Raw genomic sequence first — 16302 nt, 5'->3', positions numbered from 1 at the left:
CTGTCGTGGTTTAAACCTACCAAGAAGGAGAAAAATGACTGCTACTGCTCAAACCAGGACAGTCTGCCCCACTTTTTCACTCAAATCCTGTGAAGGAAGAGGTTGCTGCATGGCCAAGGAGTAGCTCAGGCAGGGAGCTAGGGGGATATACTGGGATTTTCAGTCACGTTATCCTGACTTGGGAAGTTGTTTGTCCTCCTTTAGTATTCCAGGCAGCCATCCTGAAAAGAAGTCCTTATCCGGTACCACAGGCCAGTCGTGTTCACAAAGGTCTCTTTGTAACACTCGTGTCTGTTGCATTGTTTCTCTCGAACAAAACTCTTCTGCCAAAGTCCCGGCTGCTTGGCTCTGAACGTGCCAGGCTGGTAGTGAAAGGGGTGAATTCCTGCTCATTCCTCCTGTCCTGCCTTCTGCATCCTCCTGCCCCATAGCTTTCATCTCACTCATGCTGTGATGGGTGAGAGAATGCAGGCAAGATGTGGTGGTGCAGCCCCCTCACAGCCCATGTTTTTCACCAGCTTTCACATTACAAGGTGGGCAAAGTCCTGCTTTCCAGACGCGTCAAGCCTAGCATCCGGTCTCTGAGCAGATGATGGTGACCAGGCTTTCAAAAACGGGGCTGAATGCTCAGCCTGTGGGGAACTAAAGCACTAACCTCTTCATTACACAGGAAGGTTTTTAATGCTTGTGTGGAAGGCTGCTTGGTGTACGAACAATCTACACTGCCAGGCACGTGGGAGCATTTGACAGCTTTTTAGTGTAATGCACACGTTTCTGGCCCCTGGGGCAGGACACAGAGCTGGAACAACATGCTCTGCAATCCCAGTACTGCCAAAGGCTGTACCTGGAGTTCCTGTTGCTGGAGGCTTTACCTGAATTGCCATGCAATATTGTGAATACTGTCTGTTATTTCTAGTCAGCTAGCCCTGTACTCCTGCATGTATTCACCACTGCATTTTTCACTACCTTGGAGGAAAATCAGGAGAGGTTTTCAACCAGAATTTCTGTTCAAGTTGACTTGCCTTTCGTAATAAGAGGCTTAATAGGGAGGTAAGAGAGGTACAGAACCCTATCCCTTTCTTCCTCTCTGACTCTGCTTGTCAGGGCTGAAAGGTCCCTCTAAGGCATTGATCTGCTCTGGCAAACAGCAGTCAAATACTTGTGAGCCAGATAGAAACAGCTGCATGGTGTCATTTGTGATCCAGCCTTAATATAAAGCATGCCTAGGAACAGTTACAAATGGCTCCATAAAAAACCCAAAATACATAGCACAGGTAAGTAGCACCTCTTTTCTTATTTCGTCTTTCCTTTTATCTTATTTGCTTTCATATCTATGGTATGGAGAACACTTTCGTGTGGCAGAATTTGGCCTCAGAATATTAAACTAAGTAAATGCTTAAGCAGTGTTCTAAGTCCAAACATTTCTTTAACTGTTTGCTTACCTGGGTAGGAATACTTTTGTACTTTTACTTACCTTCATTAACCTTAGTGGCTAGTTTGGCAGGCTGGCTAGTTCTCTCTTTGATATTTAACTTGATGCAAGTAAAATTGTCCAATCTAAGAGCTGCTGATAGCAAAACCCTTTACATACTGCAACCCCTAGGCAGCACAGAATTTGCAAGGGCACAGCTGTACAGTGGAGTACCTTCTGAAGATTTCTCTGGGAAAGGGTAATGTGCCTTTTACCTTGAAGACATCAGTGCTACAGGCTGTGGTTGCCTTTGTTCCCCCCTCCAGAGCTGTTTTTTCACTACTTGCTTACATTTTCCATTTTTTAATATTTTGGATTGGTATCAGAACCCCCTTTCCTAGTTTAATTTTAAACTTGCAAATTCTTGTCTTGTTCAACAGCTACAGTTAGTAACTGTAGAAAATGCACTATTTTCCAATAGTCTGTGTGCCTTTGCTGACAACTTCAATAAATATATTGAATTTCAACCTGGATCATAATATTTTATAATCTCACATTTTATAATCTCACATTCCAGGCAGTTTCAGTTTGATTCTTCTGTCATCGTGAACTACTCATTTTTAGCAGGCTGCTGAATAGTTCCTGCTGTGTCATATCATGGTGGTTTCTCTGTAGTAGCTGCATTATAAGCCCCCAAGGAAACATATTCTGTAAAACAGGTTTGGCTCAGACTGGATGTTAAATCAAGGTTGTAAAGAAGGTTGCACTTTCTTTTCTTTCTTTCCATTCCCCCACTTCCTTCCTTTTCCTTCTTTCTGTCTCTTTCTTCCTGTTCCTTCTTCCCTTCCTCTGTCCCTCTCCTTCCTTCGTTCCTTCCTTCCTCCCTCTCTCCTTCCCTCCATCACCTTCCTTCCTCCCTCTTTCCCTCCCTCCTTCCCTTCCCTCCTTCCCTCCCTCCTTTCTTCCCTCCTTCCCTCCCTCCTTTCTTCCCTCTTTTCTTCCCTCCTTTCTTCCCTCCTTCCTTCCCTCCTTCCTTCCCTCCTTCCTTCCCTCCCTCTCTCCCTCCCTCCCTCCTTCTTTCCATCTTTCATATATCTGTTTCCTTTTGCCATATAGGAGGAGGGAATCCTCAGGAAAAAGAAAACCTTGAGGTTGTTCTCACCTACCATCAAGCAAAGTTGCTGAAATGAATTTGTACACGCAAGAAGGAAGATCAAAAGGTTAATGACAAATAAAAACCATGTCAATATACTGCTTCTGCAAGCAAATCTCAGATACATTTCAGAAACCTTTAGGAAGTGGAGTACTTTTAAGTAGACTTTTAGTGCTCCATAAGCACTATGGACTTTGATACTTGCAGTCGTTTGCTTCATGTTTACTTTATAAAACAAACAGCAGCCACTAACTGGTATCCTTAATTTTATCCTTACTAAAATTTGAAGGGGCAAATAAAATACAAATCTAGACACAACAAGCACATGTCTAACAGGTATCCACTTCATATGGTAGGGCTGGAGATTATGTCAGTGCTCCCTTAAATCAGGAGATGAGTTAATAGTGGTGGTCTCCTGCAAGGGTGCATATTCCCTGCCATCTCTGTGATGCTGTTTCCATGGTATCACTTTGGTGACAAGTCCTGAAGAGGTGGGGAGAGATCGGAGCTGAGTGTCTGCTGGTACTATCGCACATAAACATGATCTACTTAATCTTCAAATGTCAAAAGAAAATGTAGCAAAGTTGGTCTCAGCTGGCAATACCAATAGTAGGTTGGACTCTTGAAAGTTAGAGATTCAGTAAATACAAGCTTTTTTTGCCTTGTTTGCTCTTACTTAGTATCTCCATGCCCTTTTCTCACCCAACACTTTGCTTCCTGACCCAGCAATAAATTGAATGATTTTTGCTCCTATTCCAAGAAGTTCAAACAACAAATTTCAAACTCTAATAGAAAGCAAGAAATGGAACAAAGGGAATATACCAGACGGATTTTTTTTCTGTTTTTTTCTTGAGAGGAAATGTGCAGAATGGTATTTGGATAACTTAATTTATAAGGATGTAACAGAAAATGGAAGAAGGCATTTAAGCATGTTTAATGTCTGGGCAAACTTTTAACATGAAAAAATCACTCTGGCTTTCTTTGAAATTCTTGCATTGAGGTTAGGGTTTACTATTGAGGGGGAAAAAATAACCAACAAAAAGAGAAAAGAGCAATAGATGGGTTGTTTTTCCCCATCAAAAAAGGGACTAAAATATAGTCTTCATTTGGAAAGCAAATAAGAAAAAAAATGTAGACTTTGCAGGGTTGAGTAACCCTTGCTAACAGCTACTATCACTGTGCTTCATCTAAATGAGAACTGTACACTGGATTGAACTGCGTGTACAGTCTCTGCAGTTACTCTGGAAAGGAAGAGGTAAAAAGTTATGCCATCTTCGTATTTCATTGGAAGGCTGTAGCTTGTTTGGGAAAATGAGTGGTGCAGATATACCAAGTTAAAAAAGTCACACAGTGATTCCTGAAAACTTCCAACCCTGCATCCACTGCTTCAGGCCTATACATTAATGACCTGCAGTGTCAAAACAGCAAGACCCAATAGCCACCAAAGGCAGTAACTTTCTGGTCCCTGCCATTTTAGTGCCCAGCAAGTGGCTTGACAATGCAGGCATCCCATGGACATCATGGGAGGTAGCATAAGCCCTTTTCTCACCTCCCTTGTAGGGCTGTGGGACAGCTGCCCTCCTGAGAAAGCCCATTGCTGCCTAGCACAAGTCAGAGATGCTTTAACCATCTCCTTCTGTTCTGCTTTCCCACATGGGCTTTCAGTTCCCAGATGCCCAAATTGCTTCATCACTTTGCGGGTGGCAGTGTCCCCTTCATGTCCCTAAGGAGGGCACTGCACACAAAGGCTGAAGCTGGGAGGTAAATTATGGGGAAACAATGCTCCCAACTGACCCTGTCAAGCCCCAGCTTCTTCATATAGGTGAAGCATGATGGCAGACCACGCTTCAGCCAGACTTCCCCACATGAAGGCTGAAGTGGTTGTTCATCCTCCTCATGAGTTAAAGACAAGAATAAAAACTTTCAAATGAGGTTCACAAGCCTATGCAGTGTCTCAGCTTTGAGTATTGCAGTGTGCATGATGGCAAGTAGGGATTTGCTATTTATCACGGACCTTCACCCCCTAACTTCAGGTACAAAGCCAAACAATTTGAGGGACACAGCAGGGATGACAAGGTAATACCCCAAGTCATTGCAATTAATGCCTTTGGTCTGTGTCTGATAAACACTGCCCTACAGAATGGAAGGAATGGAAGAATGAACAGAAGGAAGTGGAAGAAGGAATGGAAGAATGAATGAATGAATGGAAGAATGGAAGGAATGGAAGTGCAGGATCTTGGTACTCTGGGTGCTATGAGGAGTTGCACTAACATAGTGAAGTGGCTGTGAAGTGGTGCTGGGACTGCTCCATCCCTGCCACTGCAGCCCCAAACCCCAAGCCTCTTTCACCAGCTTGCTACAGTAACAACCACTTTTCTTATGATGTCCCCTGCCCATCTAGAAACTGCTAATGAGCAGCAGGATTTCAGTTTGCCTTTGGATCCCACCACCACCTGAATGGCAACTCTGGAGCATCAGGTAGACTTGGACATGGTCATGTGTATTAGTGAGCACTAGAGCTTGTCTCTCCAAATGATGCTCCTGCCTGTTTCTGTGCATCTGGGAGGGTGGTGGGGTATTGCTGCTGATGGAGTTCTACCAGCTGGAGACCTGCAAATGAATTAACAGTTGACTGGTGGGCTTAGTTCTTATTTTTAGATTTCTGGTGCTTTAGACACAGCCGAATTACCACACAGGCTTATCAGATCTTCCGGATCTTTGCATTTTTGATTTGGTAGCATTAAGTTGATTTGTTGACTGCAGACAATCTTTTCATTCAAGACCAAGACCATACAAATGAGGTCACTGCACAGCTTCTGAGGGGAGTTGTTTATTTGGAAGAAAAAATATCTTATCAGCTCTCTGCCATAAATTAGATATTGTGTGTGCCACAAAAATTATAGTTTTTTTTTAATTATTATTCTTATTCTCTTCCATGATGCTCCTATGTCAGACAAGATGGTAATGTACATGAATTAAACTTTTTATAGTTTTCCAAGCTTCATAGCTTTGCTTTAATATACCATAGATGGAATACTTTGGGATCAAAGCACTAGAGGATATCAACAAACTCTCTCCTTTACGACAGGTGATAAATGATTTCACCATTTTTAGCAAGGGGCTGCCTTCACCTGCAAAATCAGAACTGGCAATAGTATCTAAAGTAACTGCTTGTACAGAAGGACATCAATGCTTGAGCAGTCTGAGACTGCTGTGCTGGAAAAAGATGCTCCTTAGTTACAGACTGTAGACTAGACTATTTAAATAAATGGATTTGATTTACAATAACAGGGAATCTCACTTGTAATTTTAGTATTATAGACCTTCAAAAGACATAATTTCTGTTTTCTAACAGCATCATTTTCTCCAGGAAAGTACAACATAAATGCAAATGAAATGTTCTGTGAGAACTACAAATCTCAGCTATCTCAGACAAACAAAACCAAGAAACCATGATACATTGCTTTCTTTGTCAGAAAGTTTGATTTCAATCATTTAGAGATGTTCTGTTATGAAGAAGCAAAAACATTTCATTTGGATTTCATTATTTGCTTCACTTTATTCAGCAAAATATTGTGCCATGTTGTGTCAAGCTATAACATATCTTCTTATATCATCCATAGAACCCTAAGCATGGCTGCACTGCCCCAGGCAGGTGTCCACCCAGCCAGCGCCCTGTCTCCAGCAGTAATTAATTGTCACCATGACTTCACTCCTGTGGAAGATCTGGAAGCTGCAATTCACCCCCTTTCTCAAAGGGGAGAGATCTGGATAAAGAAAGGAAGATGGGTATTTCTCCTGCCAAGTTATTTAACTGTGCTGTAAGCAGCTTTAGAAAACAGTACCGAAAATACTAGTGTCTTGTCTAAGCTACAGCTTCTAGTCCTCCAGATAGCTGAATTGGCTTGCCCTACTTCCAGTGTGGCTCTATAGCATTAACTTATATCTCAGATACAATAGAAGGGTGGTTTTGCATGACTATTAGCAGATGACAAACGCAGGAATGGGCAGCTCAGGCATGCACAGGGAGTGAAGCTGTGACAGCAGAGGCTGAGGTGCACCTATGGCATGCACAGCTCAGAGTGCCTTCATCGCACTAACAGACAGCTCTGCTGGCTGCTGCAGCTCTATCATAGTGTTGTTCACAGTTCAGTGTCACTGAAATGACTGGTCTTGCTGGTTGTGAGTTTATTTCTCTTTTGATACCTATTTTTAAGGCTGCTTGTTTTAAGCCAGAAGAACACATAAAGAACAAAATGGCAACAATATATTAGACTGAGCATCCCTTTCCTGTGTTGAACAGTAGTACAATAAACTGCAAGAACCATGTTCCCAAACTCCAGAGCTTTTTTAGAAAGCTTAGAGCACAGCCATGATTCCTTCCCAAACTTATATTGAGAAATCAACATCCTACAGCACTACATTTTAAACACTGAAAAAATACAACTGCATCATCCCATTAATTTTATTAGGTAGATCAAAATATTGAAACCACCAAATTAAATATTAACACTATGTGACTGAAAGGGTAAGTTTTATGTTGGTGTAAATTTAGGAGTCTCCCTGATAGGATTAATTCAAGCTTTCAGATTTTGCAAACTAGGGCTATGGCCTTGCCACTTTAATTGCCAGAATGGCCTTTTGAAATGGAAAGGGTGAACTTGGCAGGATGAGGCACTCAAGTTCCAGAGCATTTCTTATAGTGATTATGATCAGATCTTATAGGCTGTTAGAAGATTACAACCTCAACCTAATCTTACAAAGGGTGTAGCTACCCAGGGTCTCAGTGCAGACAAGGGAACTGTGAAGGGGCAGTTGAGGAGGGGATGAATAACAGAAGCTTTTATGAGCTTTAGACCAGTTATGACTAAGCCAGTCCACAGTCAGAGCTGTTGGCAGCCACAGCCATGTCTGTGAAGCCCAGAAACCAGGGGATCTGACAAAGACCTGTGTAATTAATTTCTCCATTCATTCATTTATTTGTTCATGTAGTGGCTGAGTTGCCAAGTGATTGGCCTAGTCCAGCAAGGAAGTATGTAACTCACAACCATAATTCCAACCAGCTTTTAGAAAAGCATCCCAAACAAGTTTCCTGTTTCTTTCCTACCAGGTTAAACAATAAAAGTAACAAGGAGTAACCAACAACACAGAAATTACTGCCATGCAAGCAATGTACTAATTAGTGGTGCTTGCTTGCATTGTGGCTGTTGAGTGAAGCTGCTGACTTTGCCTGAGATATCTGCACCAGTGATGTTAGAAAGCAGCAAACCCACTGGCTGTTCTGACCTTAAGAGCCCTGGAGCTCACCCCCAGCCTGCTGCAATGGGACAACTGGGTAGGGGCTTACAAGGATGGACAGTTGCATTTCCAAACACATACCTCAGGGTCTGGCTTGTCATCATGAGGCTGTGCCCTTGTCAGATATTCCTAGACGAGGTACTATGCCTGTGGGAAATCTCAAATCTTTCCACCCATTTTCCAAGGATTTTCAATTAATGTTGCTCACAGTAACACTGGTAAATACTTTTTCCTTCTCTGTGAGGTTTGTCTTGGAGGTAGCCAGCTGGGGTGGTCAAGGAGTGTAGCATGGACCAGCAGGAAACCCCACCTAAGCTTGCTGCATCAGCCTCTTCTAGTTAGCAGCATGCCCAGACACTTCATGCCCTTCCTGTGTCCTTCAGCCTTCAAAGATTTCTTTTAGGACCGAAAATTTTCCCTTTAATGCTTCATAGGTAATGGGAAAACCCAGTCCCCTCATCCTGGCCAACATCTTGAACTGTAGGGTGAGAGCCTGGGCAGGCTTTGGCAATCAGTGCATGGTCTGTAAAATGTCATTCAGATGTCTTTTCCTTTGCTCGTGGTGCTATGGACAGGCACATTTAGTGCACAATGCACAAAATACTGATCTCCAAGCAGGAGACTCACTCATCTCCTTGGAGGTGTCTGTGGGAAATTTAGTTTTCAGCTTATTCTCACAGTGGTGCGAGGTCAAGGATTTTTAAAAGCTTTCTTTTTCTTTCACAAAGTTTTTACCAGAATATACACACTGTGAGCATTGAGCTGCCCTTGAGCTGCCCTTGTCAGCTTGCTGGTGCTGCAGGTAGGCTCCCCATACAGGTCACCATTCAAAAGATTCTTTGCATCCTGTCCTTGTCTGCTGGGATGTATTATGATTTCAGCTCTAACAGGATCTGCCTGCACCCTCACTGTGCTATTCCCCCTGCCAAGGATGTGATTTCTGTTGCATGGAGTTGGCAGTTGTCAGCCCTGGGAGGCTGAGCCATTTCCCAAGCTCAGATTTCTAGACTTTCTTCCCTTCAGACAATATAGACTGTGTATAGAGACCAGGAAGCTTTATATAGTCAAAAGGTGGCTTTTCTTGAGAGGTTTCTTTTCCTGAGAAACACCTCTAATTTACCTCACCAGACAGTGAAATGAGAATGCTGTATGCATTCTCTGGTGTGTCAGGTGTAGTGTGTGGTATCAACTATCTTCTAAAGTCCATTCCCCTTTGGAGGAGGGGAAAATGTGCTCCGTTCACATACTGACTTCATTTACCTTATTTGTTAAGGAAGTGACATGTCCTCCTGTGGATGGATGTGGAGTGCCTTCAGGGCTGAGTTTCTCCCTGGACCACTGATTCCCAGAGCAGTGCACTTATATCCATCTTTGCAGGTCTGGTGATGAAAGACTCCATTCCCCCCGCCCCAGTGCAGAGATGAGAAGGGTGAGGTGCTTTTGTGCTCTGTTCTGCAGTTTGAAGAGAGTATCTCCACCCTCTAAAGTCCCTCAGACTTTTCTGCTACCGTTTTGACCCGAGTACATTCACCTGGAGGATGAGATCAAGGGATGTGACATGTTAAAAATCCCTGACACAGTTATGAACTCCTCTTTCATTTGCATGTGCCTCTATCTCCTTCAGTGTAGAATAGCCCTTCTCAGCCCTTCCTCTCCTTACCTTTTGTTGCCTGTAGCTTTTCTTTCAGTGCTCATAACCCTGTCAGACACCTTATCAACTTGTTCTGCTCTGTCCAGCTGAAAACTGGTTATTGCTGTTTGCCTCGGGCTGGTTGTCTTTTTATCTTGTGCACAGCATCTTTCATGGCTCCTGTGAGTAAGCCCCTTCCCTTTAATGGTGCTGTCACCAGCCTCTCTACCCGTGCTGTGCCATAAGTTAATGCTGCTTCTTTCTCAGGCAATGTAATTTGTTGCTATTCTTGCATCTTTTCCCAAATGGTGTGCATAGCTGTGTCTTGTCAAGGCATGTGTATCATACATGATCTTTCAGTGTCTTCCAGCTCAGTAGATATTTAATTTAAGGGCTCCTTTCAGAGTCTCTGACATGCTTACACCAGCCTCATTCTGTTACAGTTCACTTCCTTTGCTTGGCAAATCATAATTCCTTTCTCCAGAGTTAATTCTGCTTCCTTCAGTAGCCTGCAGTCTCTGCCCCAGACAGCATTTGCAAGGGAGGTACTTGATAGGGTCCGCTCCTGAAGCTCCTGAGGCTCCTGAAGCTGTAGCTTTGGCTCTGCCACATGAGGGCAAACTTTCCTTTTTGTACCCTCTCTCTGAAACCCTCAAATTATTTTTTTTAGCTTTTAGATTACAGGTCTTGCATTTCTACTTTTTATTTTCCTTTGCCCAGCAGATTTGAGGATTATTTGGAAACACCAAGGAATGGCTCTTGCCTCTCCTGTCTTATGCCGCAACCTCTCTTAGCCTTACTATTCTCACTCTCAATTCACCACAGTTTATAACCTCTTTCATTGTCCTATTCAGCTCCAGTGTGTTTCAGCTCTGCCAGGTCTTTCGCCACCACTGGTCTTACAGAAAGTATGTGTTTTTACATTTATTTTGCTCCCGGGGCTGTGTATTGATGTCCTTGTGACCGCAAAAGTCCCTCTTGGCTTGCTCATCACAGCCCAAGCTAGGGCCAAGGAGGACAGTGAGCCCCTTGGTTTTCTGTGACCTCTCACCCTTCTGTGCCCTGAGCAACCCCCTACAGCCAGCAGGGCCCCAGGTACTTGACCAGCTGTAGGGAGTGACTGGATTTCCTTTGGGGTCCTTGGTCATGAGCAGTGTTGGACCTGCAGAGTGTCTCTCTTTGTAGAGAGGAATCCAAATCACTCTTTTGTAAAGGTAGTAACAAGGCCGTGGTTTAAAGTGTTTTTCTCAAGTTCAAAGGTGCTTACATTTGTAACTGTATGAGTCTTTACTCTCTTTCTGTACCTAAAGTCTGCCTCTGATTTACATTTGTAGTTTGAGGCATATTCTATATAAGAAAAATGTTCTTGCTTTTATTTTGGGGAAAAAAAATCATAAAAATTTGCATAAGATGCCAGAACATCACTCAAATCAAAATACATAATAAAAACTATTTAAATTCCTATTCTGGGCTTATGGTATTGTGGAATAATTAAGTTCATATGTTCATTTCACTGAATAAGCTGCAATACTCTAAGGAAATTCAGTGAGCTTCCCTTCTGCTGTGGAGAACTGAAAGCAAAGCCCCGAGCTGTCAAGGACCAGGCAGTGATGGCACCAAATCTGGACCTGGTGCAAGGTCACAGGTTGCACCAAAAGCCACAGAGTATTGCTGTCTCATTAGGTGAGGATCCCGCTCTCTTCCTATAGTGTGAATTATTGCAATCTCCCTTCTGCAATTTTGGCATCTACCAATATAGGCATAGATTGCATAGAAGCTGGGGTCCACAGGCAGCTGTGTACAGACATGTCCTTGTGGCTCTGCTCCCACCAACTGCTGCAGCTCCAGGAGTTCACCTGAGTTCAAAGGGACTTGTGTCTGTATAAAACTAGAGACCAGCATAGATTTCAGGGCAATTAGAAAGCTGCCCACAAGGAGAGCCGAAAAAAAGTACTTTTTTTCTGGCCTGGCTTGGTAGGTGGGAGTTTCGAGTGGGGACGTTTATGAAACTGTGGCTTTGGTGAATTGGCCAAAATGACCATATGTCTGAAGAGCTAGCTGCAAAAAGGTATTAAAATGCACAGGTTTTGTAGCTGAGGGTGCAGTCTGAGCATCTGACCATTCCACTGTAATGACTTTTGTCCTAATAATAACTTAAATGGTTTCCTAAACATTAACTTGAACTTGCTCAAGGGAATGGCCTTTCTTTGCTTATAATAATTTCACATGAAGTACAGCATGCACATTGGAAGGTAACTGGAGTTAATGTCAATTATGAATCACCAATTTCCTGCTCTAAATAGCATATCTTTTCAGCAACTTTGCATACAGCAAACTCCTCTGCAATTTTAACCCAAATTATTTAGCTGAGACTGACTTTTATTTAATGTTTCCTTTTTAAACATCAGATTTTGCACAGGGAGTGGCCTTACAAACCTGAGTGGTAGACACATAAATTGGCTTTAATTTTTCATGGCAAATAGCGGAGAAAAAGTCTTCTCCATTTTGTTTTTTGCAATTTTACCTCCAGAAATTCACATCATATGGCAATAAAATAAGGTTGCCATTATTAGTATCTGGTTGTATCTTGACATGTTGTTTTGGCAGCTCTAAGTGAATTTATGGAAAGGTTTTTGTCATTATGAAAGTTTTATTCAAATCACAGTCCTAACCTGATATTATACTGAAGAAGGCAATGGTGCCTTTTTCAGGTAAGTGGAGATACTCCTGCCAACTTAGCATTTTCTCTCTCTCATGCAAACCATCCTAGAAATGAAGCTATATTTGACCCTCAGAGATATGCGAGCTACAAGGAAGCCCTCAGGATCTGACCCATGCTCAGTGAAGGTGCTTTACATCACATTTAGAAACATTAACCTCAGTTTGTACTCAGGAAAAACCGAGTGGCACTGAATCCAGTTGTGGCACTGGGTGCTGTCTAGGACTTTCTGACAAACTCTGACCTCTTCAGGAATATGATGGACAGGAAACAGCAGAAATGCTATTGTTTGTCATTGGCATGGTGGAGTAGAGACCAACATTGGTACCCAAGGTGTGCCATATGTCACCCACATAGGGAGGTGGAGATGCTAATGCTGGAGAAGCATGGGAGAAATTGCCAGAGACACTACATGTAACCTATATCCCAAGGTCCCAGACTCCTTGTTGGAAACCTGGAGGGCATGATTGTAAGTTATTCATACAAGAGACTAGAGTTGATACAGACTGCTTCTAGATGTGGTTTAGGGATCTTGTAGAACACATCATAACTGTTCTTTGATATGCAGATAAATATTTGACAGATTACAAATGTTCATAAAGAGACTCTTTCTACCTCTATCAGGTGGAAGAAATACACTGCAAATTGCATAGTGCACATAAGTGTCATTATCCCACAGTTTGACACAAAACTGTCCCTGCAGCCTTGGCAAAAAAGCAAGATCTGTAGCATTGATCTACTTACAACTACAGATAGCTGGTACGTTATGTATCAACCACATATGCTTGTAAAATAATTTGAAACAGCCATAAAGGTGGAATTCATCAGCCCTAACCAAGTCATTCAACATCTGGATGGCTAAATCCGAACTACTCACTCTTGGCTCCCTTTGTTATTAATAAATAGATACTGTCAAAAGGCAATTCCACCTCATCCCTTCGGGCAGTACCTATTTGTGATTTTTACTGACAATGAAAGAATCCTAGCTGGGATTGAGATATCCAGCTTCAGGAAGGGCAGATAAATCCCACGGGTGTCTGCAGAACTGCTGATACAAATTGGTGAGATTCAGAGAAACACAGTAGTTTTTCTCCATTGGGTATAAAGTAGTGGCAAAGGACACCAGAGAGGTGCAGCTGGTCACTCCAAAGGTGATGAGGACAGGGATCATGGTGGCCACAGTCTTCTCTATGAGAAAGAGACTCTACCTACCAGCAGTCTGAAGGCAGAAAAAAGGACATTTACTCTTTTATTTATGATTTTCTCATAGGATTGAGTTGCCATTTTGTCTGCCTGCCCTGATGTCAGTGCTAACCTTCTGCCTGACTGCCACCTGTCTCTCTCCCACAGACGTGTTCAAGCCACTGTTTGTCCAAGATCTCTCCTTGGTATATTGTTTTCCTTTCCAAGCTCTTCAGCTTGTCTTTTTTAAGCATCGATACTCCAATGTCATTTATTCCTTGTAAGTAGCACACCTCAGGGGAGTCCAACCTGACTGACTACACCTTCTTGCTGAAGGAGACAAGGGAACACCACCTTCTGGTCCTCCTGCATCCACATTTTCAAGTCAATCTGAAGTCTAGAGTGTAGTCCACAGGCAAGATGTCTTTTTGACTTTTGTCGTAAAATGAATAATAGTTTGGACCAAATTCTCCCTGCCTTCTCCATCTTATTTCCAAGATGAAGGGAATCTTGCTGTAATAAAGGTGTATGTGTAAGGCACTGAATAAACATTTCCAGATACTGTGTCTTAACAACACACATTCATGGATACATATAAACATTGAAAGAAGAAGCCCATCTAAGTTACAGAAAAATATATATGTTTAAGCATAAAATATCCTTGCAAAATGAATCTGAGATATCACACAATGGGGAGAAAGAAGAAATTAAAAGCATTGAGTAAAGCATTGAGTATTGAAACAGACTTCTGTGATAGAAAATAATTTCTCTAAGAATTATGGGTACCTCTTGTCTGCACAAAGTATGTATTCATTATAAAAGTATTATGATGCTCTTTACTGTAGACCATCATTGCACTTTCAGCTCCTTCTACATTCCCAACTACAGAAAGAACACCAATAACCAAGACCCAAATATAAACCACCCTTTAACAATTCAGTAATGGCACAAGGATCATCCTTCCCTGAACTGCATTCTTATACATCCTACTCCCTCTAACTGCTGGCAACAACAGCATGCATGTTATTTTCTGTGTGTGAGTATATAACTGCACTTAAAAATTATCTTTGCATGCATACTCAATTTGTGATCTTTGTAGACACAACCAGCACAGATACCAGGTAATGCCTCTTCTGACAGTACATTTGATGGCATGGAGGTCTGTTACCCACTGTCTCAGAATGTAAAAATTATCTGGGGAAAACTAAAAAATGGCAGCACTTGAAAACCCTGTAGATGAAAACAGAAGATTGATTTTGCTGCAGAAGTCTGAATGCATTTCACAACATGCACATGATGGAGAGTTGGAATCCTGCTCCTTTGAGGAAGCAACAGGGTGTATGATGATGACAATGGGGCAAACAATTTGGTCCCACTGAATTGCAGGTGATGGTAGTACAATGCTTTTCTGAGGACAAACATGAGTTTTGTAGGTCATACAGTGGTTGAATAAGGAAACTAGGAAATTAGGGTTCCATGTCTGCAATGCATTTCATGAGGATGGAACTAGGCAGGTTGGTAGAACTCCATGAAGAGGTGAATGCATGGAGTTCTTCACCTCTTAAAAAACATTCTGAGTCTTTGAGGGATGGATTTGTCTCACCCTAATTTTACCTCTTTAAGAAAATAAGTATTTTGTCCAGCTGAGTCAGCAGAATATCTGGTTGTTCACAGAGAGAAAAACTATTATTGATGCTGACCTGAAATGGGTCTGAATTCAAGATAATTTGGGAAGGAAACTTCAATTTGCTGCTGGGAAATCCTAAACTTAGTTTTCAGGCAACTACTGTTAAGTGAGATAAACTCCTTTTGAAGGGAACTCAGATCAGAACTGATGGGAGTAGAATACCTTAGGTCTTCTGGAAACCTTATCTAATATCTGGGGTCACCTCAGATGTCTAATCGTCTTTGAAAACTGAGCTCTGAGGTCCTGTGCTTTCCGCTTTTATTTGTTTCTTTAAAATGACTGGTTTTATGGATGGGATTAAGTCATTGTGGTTGAGAGAGCCTGAAGATTTATGAACAGCTATGAAAAAGTTATGGGCCATAGTGTTCTTGAGGTGGCGGCAGGCTACATTTGATGTCCCTACTCTTGTGCTTGTGATAATGTGTAAGTTCATTCAGAAGATCATAAAGAGTGTCACTTTATAACTCACCAGCCTATGAGGTCAATTAACTTCCAGCTAAGTTCCACCTTCTGCTAAACATGGCTTTGAAGCTGAAGATAAAAAATTGAAAGCCATTTTTTTTTAATTTTTTATTTTTAGTCTAATATCTGCAGATTTTCCTGTATTAGGAATTTGTAGCTGTGGTAGCAAACTGCTGAGCATTACTTCTCAAAAATACCACTGTTTGAGGTACTAGTGATAAGTGTTATTTAAAGTATGCTTAGCACCCAGCAAACAATTAGTACAGATATTGCTACCTGTAGATGACTTAATGATAAGAAATCTAAGCTGCACCAGTAAAAAACGTAAGCATCATTTTCAGTAAGGACCATGAGTAGGATATCTATTCTTTCCTGGATAATTTAATCCAGGAGCTACTTAGTCAGGCCTTTGTCTGTTGCACATGGCAGGCCTTAGTGAAAGCAACTGGAATATGTGAGCCACTCTCTTGCCCATGGAAAAAGAGAGACAACCTGGCAGTATAATCAGCAAAGGGCAGATAGCTTCAATTTTAAAAGATGGTGTTGTCTAAATTAAAAAAGATTGCTATGTGTAGTCTGTCTGTTTAGGGTAAATGTAGTGCCATATTTCAGCTTGCAGCTACAGCAAGGCAAAGATGCTGGTGAGCTCTGCCCTAATCCACCCTGCGTGGCTGCAGTAGCATCTGCAAGGGAAGCAGAGAGTGGGTACACATATGGTTGGTGAGAGAAACCCAGGATTGACTTAAGAGGCAAAACAATA

Source organism: Melopsittacus undulatus, chromosome 2, assembly GCF_012275295.1.
Source record: "Melopsittacus undulatus isolate bMelUnd1 chromosome 2, bMelUnd1.mat.Z, whole genome shotgun sequence".
NCBI classification, from domain to species: domain Eukaryota; kingdom Metazoa; phylum Chordata; class Aves; order Psittaciformes; family Psittaculidae; genus Melopsittacus; species Melopsittacus undulatus.
The sequence above is the reverse complement of the archived record's forward strand: the minus strand, read 5'-3'. Positions refer to the sequence as shown.